Consider the following 8,025-nt stretch of genomic DNA (forward strand, 5'->3'; position numbering starts at 1 on the left):
TTATGTTTTTTTTTGCTAACGGCAGTTTTCTTTACAACATTGTTGATGCTGAAACATGTTTTAAACGTTTCTGTAGATTTCCCTAGACACAAACCAGTAAGAGACATTAAAAAGAAAGAAATGATTGTAAATCATAATTCTGTTAATGATGGTGCTGCAACCTCAGAATGGGATTAGTAGTAGTTTACTTTTTCACCTGCAGGATTGCACCTCAATAAAATGATAGGTGTAGCCTACTACCATTCCAGTTTTCACCAGTAATATTATAGAATTTTACAGCAGCCGCTATGTTGCTTTTTTTTTTTTTTTTTTAATAAAATATATGTTCAAACTCGCTGTATGTGCGCTTCAGTATTTTTGTTTGTGGTTGTTACCATAGAGAATTGTAGTATCATGGCTTAATTCATGCTGCCTTTTTATTGTGGTGGTGCACGTGCATAACTCGAATCAGCTGTTATCAAACCGAGAACTCAAGAGTTTCCATCTAAGGGTAAATCAACTCAGAGATCTGGGTTAGTCTCAGAGTTTGTTAAATCTCCTTCCTGAAACGGATCCCTAAACACAGGGAAAGTATCTATTAACAACTAAGCCGTCATGTAGCAATCCAGTTCTTCTCATTCAAAAAGTGAATTCAATCTTCTCAAAATGTTGCCTTTTTGTTTGATACTATACATGGGTTTTGTTGGTATATGTTGTTACATATTGCTACAGTTGCTGAACTGAATCTGGGGATAGTTTCTTTTTCCCTTGGCAGAAAGAACTTTTAAATAAAAGTAGATTGCATTAAAGTGAAAGGGTAGACACGCGTAGAGTGAGATGGATTTAAAGTTTGTTTGAGCAAGAGAGGGAGAAATAGAGGGAAAGGATGAAATGGAGAGAGAGATATATAGAAAGCCAGAAAAATATACCAATAGACTGAATAAGGAGAGCGGGAGAGTGTGAGCTATAGGCACAAAATGAACAAAAGAGTCTGAGAACAAACAACAGAAAGAAAGAAAGAAAGAAAGAAAGAATCAAAGGCCAGTATCTTTAGAGTAGTTGAGCAGCAGGTTGTGACAGAGGCAGTCTTCTGAGACTAAATGTGTTCTCCAGTCCTGGCGCCCTCACTGCCCACTGTGTCAGCTCGCACAATGATTGCCTGGTCAACCATAACGTTCTTCTCTGCACACATACACACATAAACACACAACCACATACAAGGTGCACACATACTTGCACAGAAAGACTCCACTCCTCCTCTGACTTGCTTCGTGTTACTTCCAGCTTCCACCATGATGAAAATGAGTGTAGGCTTTTGTTCAGACACAGGGGAGTTGGCATTCCTCACCTTCACCCTTCTCTTTATCGCTCTCTTTCCCTTGCTAAATAAATCCACAGTAAGTAGTTGCATTTAGGATTCTGTTCTGCGTCTTTCTCAATGATTTCTCCCTGTCTCTCTTTTCCTTGCATGTTTCTCACTGCTTCCTTATTGAATCTTTCGTGTGCAACCACAATCATTTTTTCAGCCCTAAAACAAAGACATCACTAACAGCACAGACATCAACATATAATTACACTCAGCTAAACTTGAGCCCAGGGCTGTGTTTTTTAAGCACAATGCATGTAAAAATTGGGGGAAACCTACATGTACCCCTGAAAACGGCTCATGATTAAACCCAGGAACCCATTTTTCTAAATGACATTGTTTTGAGAAGCGTGCTGTGTTTTAAGTTGTGACAATATTTATCACCTCAGGACAGATTATTCAGTTTTTTTCCCTAAAGACCCAGCCAGATGAAATACTAGAAAATTAAGGTTTTTTATGGCCACATTTTGAGGAAAAGAACAGGTTTATGCCTGATACTTTGCCTTTCATTTCTCTTTTTTGTACCTCCTCATCTCCTGTCTACTTTGTCCTCCGGCCTATAACCCAAAGATCAATCTCAGCGCGCCGTCTTGAAGGATGTCTCAATTCCTAAAATGCATCCTGTGGAGAGGGGAGGCTTGCCGGAGGAACTATGAGCAAGGAAGCACAGGTGTATCACTTGCAGAAGTCTTTTCCGCACCTGTGACATATGGTATAAAAGAGGTGACACGCAGCTGGAAAATACACACCATAGCAGCTGTGACATGCTCATTTTGAATTACTTTGCTCCAAAGCAAAGTAATTCCGCACAGATGTATTTATTTATTTATCTTTTTATTTTTATTTTTTTTAAATTGCATTTGCCTCTGCTCTTCTCTCCTTGTGTCTCTTCCTTGCCTCCTCTGCTCGAATCTCAGGTGGGAGTGACAAAGACACAAGGAGAGAAGGGAAAGGAATCAAGGATGTTCAAACTAAGACATATGAAGAGGGGTTTGTGTTAGTAGGTGTGCATGTTAACGTGTGTACTGCTGGTTGTGGCTGCAGGCTTCGTCTTTTTTTCGAGTTGAGATTATGCAGTCTGTATCCCCATATGGACCTGCCCTGCCCCAGAAAAACAATGTGAAAAGGCCAATGCATATCAGCAGTTTGGTAAACAACCTCCTAATTAGACTCATTGATTACACACACACACACACACACACACACACACACACACACACACACACACCCTGGCTCAGTCAACCGTGACATAACTGTGTCTGAGGGGCCAGCCAACATTCTATCAATCCAAAGCTCTCATACTGTAGCATGTTATGATGCAATGTCTGAGAGAGAGAGAGAGAGAGAGAGAGAGAGAGAGAGAGAGAGAGAGAGAGAGAGAGAGAGAGAGAATGCACCACACATGAGTGACAAAGAGCATAAAGTGGATAAGGTTATATCCGATGGCCAGGCCAGTAAAAGACATTTGTTAGTCTGTTAGGTTATACCTAATAGCTCACTTCCAACTCTTTTATTAGCATGAAACACTCTTCGTTGAACTATCAATACAAACAACAAACAGTTGCATTGAAAAATGTGATTAGTTATAGAATAAAAACCAAGTACCCCAATGACACACATCATTACTTATGCTAGACACGGTAGGGTTACAAAGTCCTCCAAATTAATCAGAAAACGTATTGCGTTTTGGCAGGAGAACATCATTTGTCATTGCCTTCCAAAGCTCTAAAGTCACTTACACTCAAAAAAAAAAAGGACTGTAAAACTATATAAGCAACAAAAATTGATTATGTTGAAAAATGTGTGAGATACTCAGGTAATTGGGCCATTGTTGTTATGAAGAGGTAGGTAGCCTACTGCCCTGAAGCCAGCAGTGGTCGAGAGAGTGTCAAAGCAGGGAATAATTACCCATATGAAACAAGTCACTGTTATATACAGATTCATGAGTGCCATCGGGAACAACACCACTTTGTTTCTCTGCGTCTCACAGAGACTACAGACCTCATTTTGGCAGAGAAAAAATGGCTGCTCTCCAAATTGCTGACATTCAGAGAAGGATGGCACTGGCTGCAGGAATTCTACTGGCCGATCCTGACGAGTTCTAGTAGTATGGGTATTTAGTCTACCCACAGCTGCAAGGTAAAGTAGAGACTTTCTGTAATATATGCAAATTTAACCGGAAATATTGCATTAATATACTGCTTCAAATGGGTTTCAGAAAATACTCAGCTTACCTTTAGGTTTGTATTGAAGGACTTTTGAAAGACAATACCTCAGAAAACATTCTTCCCTAGGTCCATTTGTGTTAATATAAAAAAAATCTTTTTCAACAAAGAATGAGATGTAACTATGCAATGTAACTAACTTCCCTTCTGCTCTCTGCTTCCGAAACCAATGAGAGCAAACAAATACATTACTGGAGTGAGTAGAAATGCCTTTTTACTTAAGGAGGTTGTATTTGTATGTGTGTGTGTCTATTTTACGAATGGCCTTAATCCATAGGGACTGATCTGTTCCTCCCTTCTCTAATAAAACAGCGTGAGAACACATGTCACAGCACTTGCAGTCTTTTGTTCTCATCTATCTTAACCGTCTGTGACTCTCCTACTATTCCTTCTCTTCTCTGCATATTTTTTGTCAAATTTTCCAATTCTCTAATTTCCCCTCAAACATTTTAGGTCCTACACACTAGTTTTCCTAGTACACTGTACTTTATAGCTTGCAAAGAGTTTCTTCTGTCTTACTGCATTGTCCACAGTCTTCCTTCAATATTAGTCTGCTTCATCCCTCTATATTGCACTGCCCCCACAGTCTTCTCCTCTTCTCGGCCGTCTCATTATGAAAGCTAAATTAACCATGGCGCATACCTTCATAGCATGCAGCGGTTTTACAGCACCATTGGTCTCGCCTCACAAACACTCCATCATATAATTGAATATCAACTCTACTGGGCCCTTCATAACTGACTGACCCGCTGCAGGCACATAATTGTACACACAGATGCATCTGTGCAAACAGACACATGCATTATTAGATCATTAGATGCATTTCAGTCAGTTAGCTGATGCTCTTATCTACGGTAGCTTACAGTGAGTAGAAGCTTGTGTGTGTATGTGTATATATATATATAGCGCTGCAGCTACTTTGTGTTGACCGCACCAATTCGGTTCATTTTTTTTTTCTATCAACTGCACTTTCATATTTATAGCTAGGGCTGCACAGTTATGGCCAAAATGATAATCACGATTATTTTGATCAATATTGTGATCGTGATTGCTCTGCCTCCTCTATTATAACCTTTAAAACCCAGCTTAAAACATACCTCTTCACTGAGGCTTATGGAATTTAATATTTCCCGGCCTCACACCTTTCACCTCTTAATCCCCCCCCCCCCTTTGTTAAGCGCCCTTGGGTTTGTGAAAGGCGCTATATAAGTCAAAGTTATTATTATTATATTATTATTATTATTATTATTATTTGTTGATTTTAACCAAAACTAATTTTATTGTCACATAGGCTATTTATAACTGCTTTCACATCCATATTATGAGACATTCTTCTTATGAAGTTGTAAGTTGTATAGACATACAGCTACAACACATGTATATGAAAATAAATAGCTTAGGCACTGGTCACTGCTGTTGTCTGAAAAACAACACAGACGGGACAAAATGTTGCATTTACTAGTAAGCTGGTAAAGCTTGAGTTCGACGTATAACCGACTGCTATCTGTTGAATTTTCCACACGTTACTCAGTCCTCTGTGACTGAGTCAAAATTGTGATCGTGATTAAAATTCGATTAGTTGTGCAGCCCTATTTATAGCAATCAAGATTAGCGTAGCAATTGTAAGTATACACCAAGTCAGCACTTAGTAAATCAAATTTTAAGCGTTTAGAGTTTTGGTGCAGTTCATACAGACTATAACAGACACTTTATAATGTGCATACAGTATATTATGGTTGTACTGTACAAAGAGAACTGTGTAATTTTAAAATTTATTTTTCATTTACATTGAAATTGTCAGCACACTCAGATATAATTTATGTATTTCATTTGCATTCCTTTTTTCCGCAATACAGTTACAGTTAATCTTTATAAGCTTGTTATTTGCTCTGGAAAATTCACTTGAATTCTTGGAGGTAACCCAAAAATGGTATTCTACTGAAAGAGTCATGATCAGACAGCCTTATCAGCACCGGTTCTAGTTACAGGAAATATGTGTTTGTGTGTGTGCGCTGAACCTTTGTCCGGTGTGTCTTTGAGCCTGTCCCTTTAACTATAAATACATGTGTCTCTATCTGTATGTCTACAGTTCCTTTATTGTGTGGTACCACGCTGTCATCACACAGCCCCCACAAGGCATTAAGTGCCCCTCCATTCATTTCACATCAGATTTGAATGGATATAGAAGGGATAGAAAACCTGAAATGTCAAGCTCACAGCTGAGCCTGCTTGGGTAAGTAGGCCGCAGTATGCAGAAGTATTGGCAGTAGGCCTGTCACAATAACAAGTTTTGCTGGACGATAAATTGTCCCAGAAATTATTGCGATAAATGATAATATTGTCATGGACTCTGACTCCGTTAACAAAAAATGTACTTAAATATTAATCAAAAACAATCAAAAACAATAAATAATATGCAAATTGAAAAGCATACAACCAAAAGGATGAATACAATGTATGTACAAAAAATTGCACTTCAATAAAATATTAAACATTAGGCTCAGACAGAGTTCCAAAAAAATGAAGTAGGCCATATGCAAAAAAACTTAAAAATAATTTCTCCAGCATAAAGCTTTGTTCGAATAGAGAGAGAGGGAGAGAGAGAGAGAGAGAGAGATGATTGAAGAGGAGAGGAGGAGAGAGAGGAGAGAGGAGAGAGGAGAGAGAGAGAGAGAGAGAGAGAGAGAGAGGAGAGAGAGCATTCATCATGCCGGCTCTTTGACGATGCTAAAAGGGCAGCATCTCTTTAGCAACGGGGCGAACTACACTGTGAGTGCACACCATATTTGCCCACATACATATTTGCAAACCTAAAATGTGCATACATATTAAATGTCAGACATCTTGTTGCTTTTACCTGAGCTTTGTCTTTTATTCAACACTGCCTACTAAAAGGTTTTATAGTATCACAAACAATCTTTTTTGCCATTAGCTGTTAATTCTTTTCCACAGTTACTGAATTTAGTCCATCTTGTCTGCCCCAAATCTCAACGCTTCCAAGCCTTACTGATGCCGCATGCTGCCCCCTATGTTCAGCCTCCACTAATACAGTCTGCACAGCCAGCTGTGGCGTAATTAAGTTCTCATTAGTGTAGGCAATAATGACTATTTTGCCCTCTCGCTCTCTCTCTCTCTGTTTGCGACTGTCTAGCTGCTTCCGTATCTTTTTTTCCGTCGCCATCCCCAATCTCAGAACCGCCGCCAATACCGTGCTGGAGGGAAGTATTTACATCCTCTTGAAAAAAAGAAAGCAAACAAACAATTAGCTTCCTGTTGACATGGAGAATGGTATACGTTCTCCTGCAAATTACCCTTGCTAAGGAATGGGCAACTGAGACTTCCACTTAGGTGTTTTTAATGAAACCGTATACATCGGAGCTAATTATTTACTGGCACGTACCAGCCAAGCCCGCACTGAAACCACACAGACTGCGCGGAACACACACACCACACCACACACACCACACACACCACCACACCACCCACACACACAACACACACACACACCACACACAAACACACACCACACACAACACACACACACAACAACACCACACACACAACACACACACACCACAACACACACACACACACACACACACACACACACACACACACACCACACACACACACACACAACAAACACAACACACACACACACACACACACACACACACACACACACACACACACACACACCAAAGATCTATTATTATATACTAAAAGGTCAAGTCAACTTGTCTTTATCCTTTTTAGACCAAAAAGTGTCTTGCTAAGTCTTCTTTCTTTACTAATCAAATTCAGATGTTTTAGTGATTTAGGAATAAAGTGTTGCTACAGCTTTGTACCCTTTTCTTCATGTATCAGTAGTACATTTACCACAAAACATAGCATTTTTTTGACAATAAAAAATTATAATTTTCAATATCTGTAAATTAAATATGATACGGACATTTTGCAATGTCGGCTGCCATTTAAAAGTTTTGATTGAGAGTTTTTTTCAGAAGGATGTTTTCATTTTGCAAGGGAATGTGTGTTACGGTTTTAATAGAAGTGAGGGCCAAAACGCAGGGAAGAGGCAAGCCGGCAGGCAGGAGAGTAGGAGCGGGGACACAATGGCAGAGTCTCAACAAACACAGGGATCCAGGTGGCAAAAACAAGAGACTCAAAGAAACAAAGAAAAATCTAAAAATCCCCACAACCCAAATATTCAAAAAGACCGGGAGCACAGCGACTGGGAAAGACTCACAGGGAAGGTCAGGAACACCAACTGAAAGGCTGACAGGACAAAAAAAAGAGGTGATACATCAGGTGAATCACATTAGGGAAGGGCAAGACAATCAGACAGGTAAGAAGTAAAACTAGAGACAAGACCAGACAGAGACCAGACTTCAAAATAAAACTGAACGTACCGACAGACAGACACAGGGGAACACAAGACAGGAACAGCAACAC

At 39.5% G+C, this 8,025-nt stretch overlaps 1 long non-coding RNA gene across 1 annotated transcript in view; it reads left to right on the forward strand.

Annotated features, from left to right (window-relative positions):
- The first annotated feature begins 87 nt into the window (after window positions 1-87).
- Window positions 88-8,025, forward strand: part of LOC116700956 (uncharacterized) — a 23,501-nt gene continuing 15,563 nt past the window's right edge. Inside the window, exon 1 of the long non-coding RNA XR_004334774.1 lies at window positions 88-257. This is a non-coding gene — a long non-coding RNA (uncharacterized LOC116700956). The remainder of the gene's footprint in view (window positions 258-8,025) is intronic.

Source organism: Etheostoma spectabile, chromosome 13, assembly GCF_008692095.1.
Source record: "Etheostoma spectabile isolate EspeVRDwgs_2016 chromosome 13, UIUC_Espe_1.0, whole genome shotgun sequence".
Lineage (NCBI taxonomy): Eukaryota > Metazoa > Chordata > Actinopteri > Perciformes > Percidae > Etheostoma > Etheostoma spectabile.